This window comes from Gymnodraco acuticeps, unplaced genomic scaffold (genome assembly GCF_902827175.1).
Source record: "Gymnodraco acuticeps unplaced genomic scaffold, fGymAcu1.1, whole genome shotgun sequence".
Classification (NCBI taxonomy): domain Eukaryota; kingdom Metazoa; phylum Chordata; class Actinopteri; order Perciformes; family Bathydraconidae; genus Gymnodraco; species Gymnodraco acuticeps.
The window spans coordinates 1,343,964-1,361,257 of record NW_022991436.1 but is presented as its reverse complement, the minus strand read 5'-3'; the positions used below and the strand labels follow the sequence as shown (position 1 = coordinate 1,361,257).

General features: G+C 40.4%; 1 protein-coding gene across 1 annotated transcript in view; it reads left to right on the top strand.

Moving 5' to 3' along the window:
• The first annotated feature begins 529 nt into the window (after positions 1–529).
• Positions 530–17,294, top strand: part of brinp2 (bone morphogenetic protein/retinoic acid inducible neural-specific 2) — a 207,182-nt gene continuing 190,417 nt past the window's right edge. Inside the window, exon 1 of the mRNA XM_034196280.1 lies at positions 530–1,380. The gene's annotated coding sequence lies outside the window, so the exon portion shown is untranslated. The remainder of the gene's footprint in view (positions 1,381–17,294) is intronic.

Here is a 17,294-nt window from a genome sequence, read left to right as displayed (position 1 = left end):
AGCCTAACTGACAGACACCAGATTTCATAAAGAGGAAGTAGATGGACGGACGGAAGCGTATGACTCGGCTCAGTAATTGGGGACATTGTCAGTATGAATTTAGTTTTGCCGGGAGTCAAAGCAGATTTGCAGCGGACAAAATGTGGCTAAAGCGCTTTGAGTGAATGAGAGGGATAACAAAAAAGAAGGAGAGAAGCATTTTCACTTTCATTAGCCAGCCTGTCCCTTTGGGCTTGAACACATAGAGCTCAGTACATGAACACCCCCTCCCCCCCTCCTTAAACAGGCATCCTCATACACACCATTCGTTTTTTTCTTCCCTGACACACTCTCTCTTTTTTCACTTCTCTCCCTCTAGATTTGTCCTCCTCTCTCCTCTCTCTCCATCCTCTCATTTCCCCTCTCTCTCCTGAGCGCATCATCGCAGCACTCACCTCCTTCCCTCTCCTCCTCCTTCTCTGCAGTTCCCGGCCAATCGCTGCCGAGGGAGGTGTGGTTTCACAACAGGAGGATAGACGGAGCTTGTTGAGGAGAGAGAAAGCGAAGGGAGAGGGGAGAGGAGAGCGGAACGCGCGGGTGAAAAGAGACGCTTCCCTGAGCTACTTTGGAGAACCAACGTCAGGCTTGACACTGAGTGATGACCGTGGAGAGACGGGAATAAAAACGCGGAATAAAACACACACCGAGAGAGGGAGGAGGGGGAAGAGCTCGTAGATACCTGCGCGTCTCCGATCCGGCCGCAGGTGCGCTACAATCCCTGCGAAGGGAGAGTTATTTTGTCCGGAGCTGGAAGTGAGATAACAAGACATCTCCCAGGTATAATTTCTCCGGTCTCATCTGTGTTTCAGTCACTCTGAAAGCAAACTTTCTTAGCTTTTTCCACACGTCTGCATCCACATTGTAACTGGTGGACACTTAGACTGTTTCCAAACGCGGATTACACTGGACAGCATTAGAAAAGGAGAATTCCTCTAAACTTCTGTCTTGTTGTTTGGCGAAACGGAGTCTTCTCATCCTATCCGTGTTTCTTTTTAATGCTGATGAAGAGGACAATGCCTGGATTATTAACACCGCTGCCTAACCTGCCCCGGGGAGGAGGGGAAGAGTGAAGGAAGCAGAGAGAAGAAGAAGCAGAGGAGAAGAAAGAAGAAGAAGAAGAAGAAGAAGAAGAAGAAGAAGAAGAAGAAGAAGAAGAAGAAGAAGAAGAAGAAGAAGAAGAAGAAGAAGAAGAAGAAGAAGAAGAAGAAGAAGTCGGTGGCGTTTGGCTGCCGTTCACTACTTCGATTGTACCTTTGCCGCTCGTTTTCCCCAACCTATTTTTACTGGATACACGGACACACACCAAGAGACGCACGGGGAGGACCTGCGATCACACCCTGGGTGAGTTTGTGTGTCCACGCGGAAGGGAGGGGGTGTGGGCGGTTTAAGGAACGCGGGATATCAGAGTTCAATGTTGTGCGGTTTTGCGCCTGCCGAGTTTATTTTTTATTTTTACGCTCAGCCCACTACCGGGTTGTTACGCAATGGACAATAGTGCGGGTTCGGATGGTCAGTTGCAGTGTGCCAGTGTTCAAGTCGTGACGCATGATCGATCAGCAGATCGAGGGTGAGGAAGCAGAGCTGGCCATTTGAATTTAGATGAAGCAGATTAGGAGCTTGTGTGGTCGTTTTCTCCTCAACAAGCACACCATTTGGAACAGGAACAGGCAATCATTTTTAAGCAAATAAAGAATGTTGTGTACAGAGGGTGCACGTGCAAATAAATACCAGAGGTCACACGTGGGTCTTGGGACTTCACGCACCTTTCATACAGTTTGAACATTATGTGTGTAAATCTATCTTATTCTAAGCTTTTATCTGTGTTGATGATGTAGTGCAGCCATAACCACACTGTTGAAATGTGTGCTTGGCTGTGTGCGCTAAATTGTTCTGTTTTTGCCTGCTGTAACTTTGCAGCGCGTTGAATTTTTCCTTGTGCCTTTGTGTGAACTACTGTCACATAATCTTACATAAAAACTGGTGAGAGTTCTCTTTTAACCACTGCTTTGCCTCATCTCACCATGTATGTGTGTGTGTGTTCCTGCGGTCTCTCCTCACCGATGAATACCTGCCTGCCTCTCTGCTCTCATTGCTTCTCTCTCTGCCTGTGAGTGTGTGATATTGTTGCTCCATCAGTCACCCAGAATGCCTGCTACGCACCGCACCATTTCTCACATATTCTCTGAACCGTGTAAGCACAACATTTACCTGTCAGCTACTTTGTCGAGACTACTGCATGTGGCCTTAAGCGATCCTCAGAGAGGAGGAGCTGCTGCCTCAGATTTACACTTAACACCCACTGCCACTGCAAGAGGTCTTGTCAAACAAATCATGGAGGAAGAGGAAGTACAACAAAAAGTCAAACTAAAATCATGACACTCACTAACATGCACCAGGAGAGAACGTTTCACTGCTCTTGTGTCCATCCTCGTCGTAAACATTTAATGAAAGTGCTGACTTTGACATTTCTGTGATATATTGTAGCACTGAGAGCTTAAACATAAAAAGGCTGAGTGCATGACACACACATGGCTCCAATGATCCAATTAATTGTTAATGGCAGTGTGAGTGTACGCCCCTGCTGACATCATCACAGGAGAAAGGGAATATTTAACGGCCGAGCTGCTGAGTGTTTGGTGTTGATGAGTGTAGGAGTGTCCATTATAGGTGTGCTTAGGTGGGAGTGATGGATATTGACAAGACAAAATACATAAGGCATACATTTAAAGCTCTGTTGATGCATTTGTCTCATGATAGCAACAATCTGAGGTATCCGCTTACCCGAAGTCTGGGGATTTCTAAATGCAAAGTTATCTAGAGCGGCAACTGCTTACAAACCTAAGGCCCAGGGGCGGATCTAGACAAATATTCATGGGGTGGAAAGAGGGTGGCAGGAGAATTTCAGGGGTGGCATCCCCTGGCAGAAGTATATGCTGATTTAATCGCAGTCATATCAACAATGTTAACTTGGAAAGCCACAATAATGATATTTTAACTCAATAACATTAGGTGACATTATTGTGGCACATCAGTAAAGCCTTACATATAAATATATAAGGTGGCAGACATAATTTAATGAATTTTAACTGAACAATAATTGAATGAGTTTGTTTCACTCTTAGACCAGCAGGGGTACCAATCTATGCAGACTGCTGCAATAAGTACATTAATTAACTGTCTCATCGATGTTTGTCTGTATGAATATGATAATATGAACAATCATATTATTTCTATCAGCTGTCAATCACTGTTATGATTCACATTTTCAGTGTTATTATTAAGTAAACTATATTTTTTGGAGGAGTTAATGATGAATGTTCCTCAAGATGCTTGCTCACCCTCCTTCAAATTTGAAAGACAAGTAATTACTATCATAAATCAAAAGATTCAAAAGAACAGTTCAGCGGCCCACAACTTCATTGCAAACAGTTACAACCTTGACTTTACATCAGAAAGAACAAACATTAAAGAAGTGACTAACTGCATCAGTTAGGGTTAAAAAACATGTATTCAGCTAAAACATATACATCGCTGCAGTTATTATCCAGTGGAAAGCCCTTACCTACTGGCCTAGTTAAATCAAAGTGGTTACTTTCGGGCAGTGAAGTTTTACACACCGTCTTATTTGACTTTCTCAGGACTTGAAACTGTTTTTTGGGGGCAGAACCCCACAAAGAAGAAAAATATTATACACACGTAAGGTCATCATCTTAACAGTTTATTATTCTCATCGACTCATCCGTGAGCAGAGCATCAAGTTGGCATGCCTATAACAGCTGAATGTGGCGATTACCATCTTGATCAGCAAAACGCCTCACAAACTTATTAAGATTTAAAGCTATGGTGCATTTTGATTCAATGCTGAGTACAGCCAAACTTGACAGGCTCTTCTCTGTCATTGTAGACCGCAAACAGTGGTGGCTCCAGAGTATTTGTGTTGGGTAATCTAGGGCTAACCCATACAGTGGTGGGGCTCAAGTCAGTATTTGCAATGTAATTACATACACGCTCCCCTTGACAGTGAAACGCCACGCGTGAGGTTTAGATTATTTCCCTGTCTCCATCCAAATGGAACTGTATGAAATAAAAAGCCACATTTGTCTTGTAGTAAATAAAAAGGGCGACCTGGAGCCAATCCTGCAATTTCCCCACAAGTGAAAGAGTTGACATGCTGAAAACCCATCGGCTGCAGGATTCTCACCCCAGGAGATTTTTTGAAATACTAACATAAAATACACATTCTGGTACTCTCTTGAGAAGAAAAATAAATACACCTATTACTACACGACATATTTAAAAAAAATGAATGCCATTTTAGTTTTTTGTTACTTTGTTCTGAAAGCTGAACCTGCTGCTCCTCACAGAGAGAAGAGGGAAGAGGCTGTGAATTACTTTACATTGTGGATAAGGGTGGATAGCCCCCATTGTTCTGTGTGTCAAAATGAAAGACAGCCCACACACCTATCAATCATCAAACCGTGGGGTCTTATTTCATTACGTGTTGATTTCTATCAACACGTAATGTTGCATCGATGTATATAGAGATGTACTACAGCAAAAGTATTCTCCATCGGGACTTCCTGCAACAACACCATGCCGTTATCGTGATTCTGATTGGCCAGAAGACATTATCAAATATGTACTATTGAGAAGACGATCACTACGTGACAAAAGTTTTCAAAACCGTTTCTGGTCTTCGGTATTTCCAGACAAGTGGCTACTGAAATCAATCTTACTAACTGCTGTCTGTGCAAATTTACTCCGCGCGAGTTGGCAGACTTTATTTTGCTTACTTTAACATCATTTTTCAAGGTGGGGCTAAGCCATTTCTTGGTATGACTGTAGCCTACCCCAGCCATACCCTGACCGCAAATATCTCATTCCTTCCGTCTACCTGGATCCGAAATGCTTCTCGTTTTGAGCTGTCCCCCCGTTCAAATTAAATCACCGCCAATCATATTTCCACGCTCGCGCCAGGGCCGGGGGAGGGGTTACAAGGCTCGCGTCTTGTGCTGCATTCACTTGCACTCGGACATTAGAGATTTTCTCTCATAAATGTCCGATGAGCCACAACTTTTCTTTCAAAACAAAGCTGCCAAATGGGGTGGCAGCTGGGGTGGCAGGGCCTTTTTCTGAGGTGGCAGCTGCCACCCCGTGCCACCCTGTAGAACCGCCACTGCTAAGGCCCCTTACATGTCCAGGATTTAGACAGTTACACTGCATGCGTTGGGACAACTATGTGTTCCACGTGGGGATAAAACGCCGCTATTAGTCGATTTAGCAGCTGGATAGGCCATTCCGGGAGATGGAGCAAGAGATTCTAGAGAAATATAATCTGCGATTCCAGGAGAGCGCATCGATTTTCGTAAACTTTGAACAGCGGCAACAGTGTGTGAACTGTCTGTGCTTGTCTGTTAGCATATTAGCAGTACAACCGTGTTTACAATCAGCTTAACATGTCACTGCTCCAAAACAAAAGGCCACCTGAAGACCTTGGACTTGTTCTGCAACAAAAAAATTTCAGCTCTGTAATTGTTTTAGCAACAAAACAAGCAATATTGTGTTCAGTCTCCTGGGCCCTGCCATACAGCTGAAATCAATATCATGATATTGAATACTCTATGGATTTAGTATTAAACTTCCATACTAAGGGGACTTGAGGTAAACGGTTTATAATAAAAACATTGTTAAAATCCATGCATAACAGCCCAAAATATCATGCCTTTTTTTGGATGGTATATTTCCCCAATGTCACCAATAGCCTCTTTGTGTTTGATCTTCTGACTGGCCTGTCTTTCAAACATTGTGCCCCAAGTGTGTAACACAGGCTTTCTGTAAAGAAAAAACACATAGTTGTCCAAAAACCTAAACCAAGATAACCGGTGTTGCTTGATTCAATTTATCTGACTAAATCTTGAACCCAAGACATGCCCTTTTTCAGTTAGGCTATAAAATAATTTTCAAATGAAAATCTTAATTTTCCACTTAAATATCAACGCAACATTTCACAATTAAGAGACAACATATTTGCAGTAACTCTTTGTTAAACGCTTTTACATTAGCAATGATTGGACCCAACTTGGTCTTCATCGAGCAAATGCCTAACATAACAAAGGAGTACGCTCTTCCAGACTACAATGTGTGTTTCAAAAGCATATAATTGAAATACAAACAAAACATGGTTATCAATGGAATGAAAATAAGGTTGGCAATATTTCCCCATTAAAATTAATAAATCATCCTAAGTATTGTGTGTGTGCATTTGCTATATGGCATTTCACAGAAACACTTCAGTAATACACACTAAGTAAATTGTTCACTGTAGCTTATTTTGACCCAATGACACACACACACACACTAACATGCTGCCCAAAATGCTCAAATGATCATCCAATGTGTATCAGTCCATAACCAAAAAAAGTCTAAAATCAAATGTTTGATTTCTTCCTGTTTGAGTCATGATTGCTAACAATCTGCAATTCCCAATGGCAAGACTTGAAGAAAAAGACATTTCCAAAACGTTTAATTCAAAAGTTCTTTATCAAAGGATTTGGAGAGGGACATGCATTTGGAAAGTTTTACTCTCAAGAAACTGTGTTTCATAATGTTTTCCCCTTTTTGCCTCAACACTCTCTAGACCAGTGGTTCTCAAACTTTTTCTGTCAGGCCCCCCTTTGGATAAAAAGGGCCCCCCCAACACAAATAGTCAGGCTCTGTGGCGGCGCCAGAGATTTATTTTGGGGGTGCTGTGGGGTAGCTTGACGTTTCATAGAGGGTGCTCAAACATTTAGGGTTTTCCATTAATGTACCGGTCGCTACAGTGGAATTTTCTACTGCAACACTCCCCACACACACACACAGTGTACCCGCGACTGTTACAATGAAGGCTCGATAATCAGCTCACGGCATATAGGTGTAAGCAGGGGTAAAGTGCTATTTGTATAGGTGGTGTGTGGACCTCACATAGGGGGGTCCGGGGGCAAGCTCCCCCGGGAAGATTTATTTCTAAATATTGAAGTTAAAAGCATCAATCTGGTATGAGGGGCCGTACAGGTCATAATTCATACTGGTCCTCTCACGCACATACATTCTCCTTTTACATACATACATTTTCACTCTTACATACATACATTCTCCTTTTACATACATATATTTTCACTCTTACATACATACATTCTCCTTTTACATACATATATTTTCACTCTTACATACATACATTCTCCTTTTACATACATAGATTTTCACTCTTACATACATACATTCTCCTTTTACATACATATATTTTCACTCTTACATACATACATTCTCCTTTTACATACATATATTTTATAATATGCATGTCTGAAGAGAATATATGTATGCAAGAGAAGAATGTATGTGCGTGAGAGGACCAGTATGAATTATGGCCTGTACGGCCCCTCATAATCTGGTGCACTTTGAGAGCAACATGAAGAGATCTATGGATACATCTCTCAACACCAAACAGAACTGTAAACAGATTTACTTTTTCTTTATGGATATTTTACAAATCACCCTTTTAAACTTTATACTTTTTTTACTGTCATATATGTAGTATTGCATACCTGTTTTTCATTTATTCTTTACTCGTATTTTTTTATAACTATAATGATCATATAAACGTGTGCCTCGGAAATAATTGTTTACATTAATCGTGACCAAAACGTTTGAGACCCACTGAGATAACTTAGACTTTAAAGTTTAAAGCTAACTATCTTAAACACTGAGAGAGTCCTTTAGCTCACTGAGCCTCTCAGTCTGACAGGAGAGGACTCTCTTCCACCTTGTTGTTGAAAAAATTCCGTATATCCGTTAGCGTAGCTCGCTAGCACCAGAAGCTAACAACAACGATCTCCGGTACCGGTGCGCTCTCTCTCTCTCGTGCACGCACACAAAATGGCTCGTTCCACACACACACAGAGCCGAGCTTTAATGAAACAGAGACCCAGACGTAATAGTACTGTACTGCATCATATTATTTTCGAATCAATAATTTTTAAAATAAGGTTTTACTACTGCTCTAGACAAATGTATCTCAGTCCACTCGCATTATGCCTCGCATTATGCCTGGCATGTTTATGAAGTTACTGCCGATGTGAGAACACAGACAGCATTAGTCAATACTGAGTAGGAGGGAGACGAGTTCTAATGCAGCTTTTGTTTTCTGCTTGTTGTCTTGTTTCAGAATCATAAAGATGACAGTATGTGGAATGAAACCTATAATTTGCCACCCATTCTAATGTATTCTCTCAACTCAGCAAAGCAAGGGAAAAAAGAGCAGAATTAAACCACTTCTCATTTTTCTTAAGCCCCTATGGAATCTAATTACATGCCCGGGGTGGTCCCCAGTCTGCACTTTTGGAGATGGTAGACGTGCAAAAAGTACGTCTGCATGGAAATGAGTTTATATGCTTAGTACCCCACAGCAGAAATAGATGGGCCTCAACAGACACATTTCATAGCTAACAACTCCAGATAGGACCTCTTAAAGATGTCAGTTTGATTATTCTCGGGGATGGAGTGTAACTCTGCAGATATTTCCGGCTTTCTCACTTATAAAAGTGTTTCCTTCTGTCTTTTGTTGGAGGATCGCTTCATGTTTAATGAGTTTCCCAGAACTGAAAAGAAAAGAAAGTGCAGAATTTCTCACAATTTACCAGAAGCAACTATAGTTTATGAAATATATTTTCCGTTAGGTACAATCAAATGGCAAAGTTCCAGCCAAAGCACATTCAGTGACAGAACATATAATGTCCCTGCTTCAGTATTGTCCTTCTCTATAAGAAAAATCCATTTGCCCTTTTTTTATTGGCTCTAATTTCTTCCACTTATTTCTCCTCACATTCTCTCTTGCAGTATTATTGAAGGTCACATATTTTCAGAATGCTCTCTGTCCCTGACCTTTGCTCTGCTCCATAAGCAATCTAAAAATCGGAGGTGAATCCACTGTTGCTCTCATTGAGTCACTCTGCAGGAAAGTGCATCAGCTAAATGCGTGTATATAAATGAAAATGCGTGTACTCGGCGTCTGCTTTTCAGAGATTGACTAATGCATACGATACGGCTGTGCCCTTCAAACTGCATGGACATGAGGAGATATTGAAAATGTAGCCTTTTCAACGATTGATACATAATAGCGGGCTTTCAGTTTTGCCCAATATCTCATCACTCAGCATTTTGAGCTATCCTCTTCATGGAAAAAGTGAATAAAGGATTTTAAGGGTCAAGTCAGGTTGTATATCATTTAAGCTATCAACATTTCGTAATTTAGAAGGCATTACAGATGCCAATAGATAGATTTTTTGACAGACCCAGGCTAATTGTTGTACTCTGTTTCCAGTCTTTGCGGAGAGCTAAATGGCTGCAGTCTGACATATAAAGTAATTTAAAGTTACATTTTGGCATAAAGTTCTCATGAAATCAAAGTGTAATTTAGAGAAATGTCCTAATCTTATATTATAAAGAAAGTGAATGATAATTACACCTTTAATAATATTCTGAGTTAGATTTATATAAAGCATTTATTTATGGTTGTGAAAGCAGTCAGGCATTGTGAAAAAGGAAAAAATAGGACAATGTTATATACAGTCTGCTAGATTAGAATATATTTTTTGTGAGTGAGTCTTTAAGAAGAAGGTGTCTTACAACCTCCACTCTGTGTATTTACTTCAAAGTTATTGAATTTCTCTTTTGTGAACCACGCAGTAACGCTCACCAGCCAGCCTACACGTATTGATCGGCCCACATGATGTTTTTACGTACGTATGTATGTGTTGGTGAAAAATCTTTAAGCAATGTTCTCTATCTGTATCAGGAAGGTGTTTCTGTGCGATGTGGTCCTGCAGTAACTGATTATTGATTGGTGGACGTACAATATATATTGTATCTTTGTATACTATTATGGTTTGTTGAGGCCGTCGGTGACAGAAATGATGTGAGATATATCTCCTGTGAGATATAGACAGTAGGCGGTATCCTTTTTTTCTCTGCTGTGTCATGACTGAACCTGCGGTGCACCCTGTGCACCCACACTGACTGTTTTGTAGTACAAAAGCTCAGCAGATTTCAGGTTTTAATCATAGGCATAGTTAAAAGATAGGTGAAATTAACATTCTTATTAGGCAAATTCAATATTCCACTGGCTCACGGTTCAGAAAAAAAAATGGTGGTGGTAAAAAAAAAATGAAATAAGTTATTAAACAACGGTATTTATAAAACAAATGAATGGTATATGATCAAACTGTAACATGAGCGACATTTGCCAGGGTGAGTGGAAAATATCGTATGAAGATGCTGCATGCTAAAAAAACAACAAAAAGGTAACTTGGAAAGATACATTGTTGGAGCTGAGGGGGGGTGAGGCTAACTGAACTAGCCCGCCTTGTTGTCTGTCAGCACTGTAATGCAAATCCATTTTAATGTAATTTATCCAAACATTGGCAGCCAATAACTAATGTGTCTGGTCCATTACAAATCTTTTACAAAAAGCAGCACTCACAGGGAGCAGACATGACATGACTTTGACTTGGCTTGGCTGACATAGTTCAGGATATTAATGGACATATATTGGAACCTAAATGTCCTCAATTAAAGCTATGGATCAATAAAAGCATATCTTACAGACCTTCATTTGTCGCCTGCCTGTCTTTTTGATCTACATCCATATAAAACACATTCTATTATTTCTACAATTTCCAAAAAATCTGAGCTCACGTAAGGTTCAGAGGGAGTTAAAGGAGAAGCTCAATCGTTCAGCCTTCAGCTCAATCGTTCAGCCTTCAGCTTAGCCGAGCAGCCTCCTGCTTCACAGGTGGGGCTTTTATTCTGCACAATGTGCGTCACAAACACTGTAGGTGCTGATCCTGAGCCCCCATGATGAGCGAGATGTCTGAATGCCCGTCAGTCATGCTGATCTGCAGGTTCCTGCTGTATCGGGAGGGGAAGCAGTCTTAGAGATATGAATGGAGAAATTCCTCTTTTTATCCTGCTCATCTCCGTGCTGATGTGAGACCTTGGGTCAGTTACATTTTTTAGGTACTGTCCATTCCGATAAGAAACACTACATAGCTGGGTTTATTGCACATTATTATCATTGCCTCTTGAGATAACTGTGCCCCATTCCAGTCACTATTCTAATCTCCAGGTCAACTGCATCAAATAAACTGTTTTTTGGCATTTAGATTTCAAATTGAAAAAACATTTATTTAGATGTAGTTTATTTAAAATGAGGGTGGCTAGACTTATACTTTCTCATGAATCCCACATGTATTTTTAACATAAATATAAATAAGGATATGTAGGGTCTTGTTTTTTTAATTTAAATATACAGTATAAGGATAAGATTCCGCCCCCACCCCCAACATTTTCTTGGCATCCCTTACAGTATATCTTCTGATCTTATGATTTCAGGCTTTCCACCATATTTGAACCAGGTTTCAGAGATGTTCTCCTACATAGCCACAAGAGTATTAGTGTGATCTAACATATATTGAATTGTTTGTCTGAAAGACACACATGGCCTTTCCCGATAATTAATTTTGTTGGACGATACATTTTCCTGGAAATTATTGCGATTGCCGTTTTTAAGACCATTTTAGACCACTGACATAATGATAATATATAATAATAATTCAAGTACATCCTTTCAAACAGAACTTTTTATTGAACATCCAACATTGCAAATGAAATGTGAAATAATAATAAAATATATAAATTATATATAATAAATAAAACAAATTAAATTATAAAAATGAATTAAATCCCACACAACCAAAACAATCAATTCAATAGACTCAGGCTGGAAAACATATATATATATATATATATAAATAAATATGAGCACACATTGTCTGACAAGCAAAAAAAACCTCCTTGAAATAGCAGTCAAGTGTACTGTCCATACAAAGACCCAGATGCCCCAACAGGCCATATCCAAATCTGTATTTCAAAGTTTTCGAGCAAGGAACACCAACATGTTTGCATTGTCGGGAAATGCATCTTTGATTGTAAACTGTCGGGAAGGTGGGGGCTCTCCATCTCCAGCTGCCGTGTTTGCTCCCAGCTGGGAAAACGGAATGGGTAGGTTGTGTTTCAGGTGCAGTTTAACGTTGGTCATATTGCTAGCTTTTGTTGCTACCTTTTTAAAACCAATGCGACACACCGTCCGGCTCATTCAAGTCCGTAGGTTCGCCTCGTTGATTTTGCTTAAATCCAAAATATTCCCACACCGAAGATGTGGTATTAGGTTTTACAACCAATTCCATTTAACTTCAAATTCCCCTCGAGTAAGTCACATTTTGTCTGCTGCTTGTCTCTATATTATTAATTTGGCTGCTACACTGTTGCCGCAGAGTTTCCTGACTTGGCTTTGTGTGAGCCCCGCCCCTCACAGCGCGCCGGGCTAAAATTCTGGTCACATCCTTATGTAAACAAACACGCATGTAAACGGCAATTTATCGAGCTCAGAAAAGTTATCGAGTCCATTTTTATTTATCGAACGATAAGTCCATTTATTGATTATCGCGACAGGCCTAGACACACATAGACCAACACTGAAATGAATTATGTCTCCAGACTGCACAACATTAGATTGAAGACACTGGAACCAGAAAAAGTTTGTCATATTTTGAATTGACTAATCAACCCAAATTGTTGTCAATTATCTTTAAATGAACATATTCAAAACCTAATAATTTCAGCAGCTGACTATTCATGTTGTTAAAAGAACGATAGACCGTGACTCCAATCATAGGTGGCATATATTTCTTTATTGTGGCAGTGACCTAGAAATTAACACTGCCATCGGCTTAGTTAACTCTCTGAACCTCTTATTCGAAAGATTGGCACAACGACATGAAAAGATAAAGAAAGATCGTTAGAAGAAAACACCTCTAGGGAAAGAAGGAAAATAAAGATGAAACAATAGCCCTAACCACCGAGACCACCACCGCCGCTCGCTGACACAACTGTCTTGCCAAACCTTGAAGATCAGCCTGTCTTTAGTGGCTTGTTTAAGGCAAAAGTGTAGGCAGGGAGGGACATGAAAGGCGCTTAAACTATTTATTTCTTCCCTCCTCTTTGCCCCTTGTCTTTGTACATCAAAGTGGTCGCTTCTTCTGAAGAAGCCTTTGCATGCCTCCCCCAGCAGCTGTAGTAGGAGGGGATGAAGAGAATCGGCTTGAGAGAGCTCCATTGTTTCCCATATGTACGTTAATCCTGAGCCGGGCTCCAACATGGACTACAGATATCGAAAGCCTTCCTGAAATTTCAATCTTCACAGGGGGTGGAATGAGAGTGACGGGCCATGTGTGTGTATGTGGATAGGGTGTGTGTAATACCCTTTTTACTACTGCATAGAAAAACAACAATTTATTTTTATTTAATCCCCTGAGGATTTTTTAAAAGCCGCTTCTAAACATTCTTAAGCTGTTGATATGCAAAGAAAAATGTCTCTCATAAATGAATTGTCTTTGGAAAGTCAGTTGAGCTTTTGTTTCATTTCCCACAGGAGGCCCGTGGAAATGGTTTAATGGACACTTGTTTCAGAGAGGTCATGCATAAATTGTCTAAAATCTAAAGAAGCTTGTATATAAAGCTGAAACAACAAAGTGCCTGGAGGAAAGTCTGATTTGCAGAACATCTCGTAGATTACCATGGATTTGATGAGAATCGGTAAAGGTTTTCCCATCTGGAAAAAATAAATGCACACTCATTTTGTATTACTGTTGACCTCTATCCTTCAGTGATTGAAAATGTAGTGTATTTTTAATTCATGTTGAAGTGATGTGGAGTCTAAAACTTGTCACCCAGGTCCCTGTCAGACGCTGTAAGAAAAGAACCGCGCTTCAGCAGTACATTATTCATGACTTATCCTGCACTACAACGTCTCATGATTGCATGTGAATCTCTTTCTTTCACCTGCTCCTCATGCTCCTCCTCTTTTGCCTCTCCTCCACTTCCCGACAATGATTGGGAAAGACATTTAGTGGCGAGAAATACGATGATTATCAGTCTCGGCATTGATCGGCGTATTAAGCTAAATCATCCAGAGTCATTGGCGCTGACATCCAAACTCTTCCCATTGATTTTTACTGTTACCGTTCAAGGAGATTTAACCACCAGCGGCCATTCTCTCTCACACGCACCTCCTGCCCTAAGAGGAACAGGTAACGCTGCAAAAATATAACAATCGTACTTCCCTGACCCACTTTTAACCGCATTCAATTGTTCAGTGCTTGCACATGCAATCAGTCAGAGTTTGATGGGAGGAGAAAAGGGTGAAGAGAGGTGGGGGGAGTGAGAATATGGTCATATACACATCGCTTTATATTCATGCTGCTTTACAACATGCATGGAGGGCAGAGAATTAGCCAACCGTGCGAAGGAGAAGTCAAACAGCCCTGCTCTACCTTGTCACTCAAATCAGTAAGATATTCCTGTGCCCCTGGAATACATTTTACAGCAAAACATCGCTTTCATTCTGTTTAGATCGAGAGGGTTGCTTCAAAGTGGAATGAAGTGGAACGTCAGGATACACTTTTTAAAAACCTATCAAGCTGCTGCATCAGTCCAACAGACGCAAGGGAAGACGTTGTAATGACCTTCCTGCCTGTTTAGACGCGTCAACGCAGCCCCCCAAACAGAAAAACGTGTGTTGCCTGAATAGACAGAGTTGGACGGCAATATATGAGAAAATATTTCATACTTTCATTGGGTGCTTGGTGGATGTGGAGTGCTTGTAAGTTGGGACGTACACAAGGTTTTTGAACTGCCAGCATTAAGGTTTAGTAAGTGGAAATTATTACCGGGAGATTTGAAAGGTTTTAGAATTTACAGATTTCCCTCGTAAAAAAAACTAATCAAAGGATTACAGAATAGTTGCTGTTGTATACAAACGTATCAAAACCAAGGACAATAAGACCAGTGACTCACAGATCATTTTCAAAGTCTACTGAACCTTTTATCCTTTCTGTTTAATGGCTCATCTCTGTTTGGTCCAGTCAGAAAGACACATAGACAAGACATTTGGTACATTGATAGGAACCACAGTTACAAATGTACAACAGTTGAAAGCTACTAGTGTTCAGCTTAGTCTCTACTATTGTACATCAATTGACAAGCCATACATAGTTGACCTTCAGAGAAAGCCTATTTTTCACGGGCGATGGATGAGGCCAAAGCTAGAGCTAAAAGGCGAGTGGGCGTGGTTAGCAAAGCAGGTGATTAAAAACATTACTCCAACTGAATGGCAAGCTGCGATGTGGAAGAAGGCCTTCTATCAAATTGGCCATACTGTAATCCTGTGATGAACAGCAGAATAAGTCAGTCAGCTTCTGATCCACCAGCTCAGAGACCATGTAATGTTTCATCGATACAGTCAACAAGTGTTGAGGTGAAAGGGGAATGACATTGTTAGAACGCACGGGCAAGGCAAGGCAATCGCAAAATAAACTGGTCAGACTACTGCTTGACCTTTCATCTAGAACCCACCTCACCTTTGCCCACTTTGACAACCTAGGATGGCTTAGAGTAGACGACAGAGTACAGCTACTTGCAATGGGCCTGGTCTACAAGATCCACTACACCTCTATGGTACCCATGTACATGTCAAAATTCTTCCCAAAGGTCAAGGAATACCATGATCATAACACCAGAGGGAGCTCCACAAATCATGTGAAACCCAGATTTGGCACAAAAAAGGGGGAATACACGTTTCGCAATTATGCCACATCAAGGTGGAACGCTCTTCCCACAACTGTAAAGGAAAGTAAAACTATACTTACCTTCAAAACCTCTCTTAAAGAGCACCTTCGGGGGAGAGCATTGCAAAACTGGCCCCGGTAATGGTACAAATCTCAACCTGTCGTTCAATGGACAGCTTCCCCCCCCCCATCTATGTATATAGCCTATAGGCCCCTTGTCATGTCTGCCGATATCTGGTTTTCTTATGTCTGTTTGTTTTTATCTGTGTCTATGTTGTTGTCAGTGATGTATTGTCTTAACTTTTTGAAATGCCTCTGTGATGTGCTGCAACCCATTTTCCCCTTGGGGACTAATAAACGAATACTACTACTACTCACATTTTAGACTCTGTTACTAACTGTATATCTGTAGACTTGGTATGTCTTAAATGTCCGGTTAGGATGTATTAGAACGAAATCTAAAATGAAAATTGTAAATAAGCAATCTGTATGTAAAAAACCACCTGTATGTAAATTGTAAATAAGCCATCTGTATGTCAAATATGTCTTATATGTCTTAAATGACATGATGAATTGGAAATGGGGGACCCTGATGTAAACAAGACGAAAGTCTTTCTCTGGTCTGCATCCCCTTAACAATTGTATGTTTTGAGCTGTACTGTACTGTACCCAATATACAAGCTGTTAATAAACTTTTCAATCAATCAATCAATCAAGGCTTATATAAAGAAAAAATAAACATTAAAAGAAAAAAACACATGAATAAAAAGTTACAGTGCACTAGTGGCATTTTATGCAATAACACTTACAGGCTACAGGAGTAGTTATTTGTTTACATACTAGCCTACTACAGCTTCACAATAACATTTTATGTGTCCATAAATATTAGTTAATTCCATTGGAATTTAAAAACATCTATTTGGCTTTACTGTATATGAACCCAAACAATTCAGAATATGTGAACAGCCAGGACATTTAAGTGCCTTATGTGTTTGTGCATAACACGGCAGAGTTCGTGTTGATTATAATCCCTGTTAAAAAAGCAATATTTATCATCCTTTTTTTTTTGTTAGTGGGAAATGTGATGCTTAACCAACTCAAAGTCGTCCAAGTGAAGGGAAGCAAATCAGTTCTGAATAATGGTGCCTTTTAATAATGGTAATTCATTTGTTAAGGAGGCATTTTCCTTGTTTTATTTGCTTGGTTTCAGCTAAGTTAGAACTCTGAATTTGTCTGGCTCAGTTTGCATGCATGATTACATATTTAATTCATGAGAAAACATTGAAAAATATGGGCTAATAACCCTCCCTCTCCCTTCTGCCTCCCGTGTTTTGGCTGACTAAACCAACGTGCGCCTTTGAACTTACTCATCCGAGCGGTTTTGGGAAAGTGCTCATGCAAAGCTGACTTCACATTTGACAACACCAAAGGCGAACACATGGATTTTCATTCCGGGGCATGAATTTTGTGAAATCAGACGCTTCGGAGATATGTGTGTAAGTGTGTGTGGGTGTGCTTGGAGTTTCTTTAAAGGGT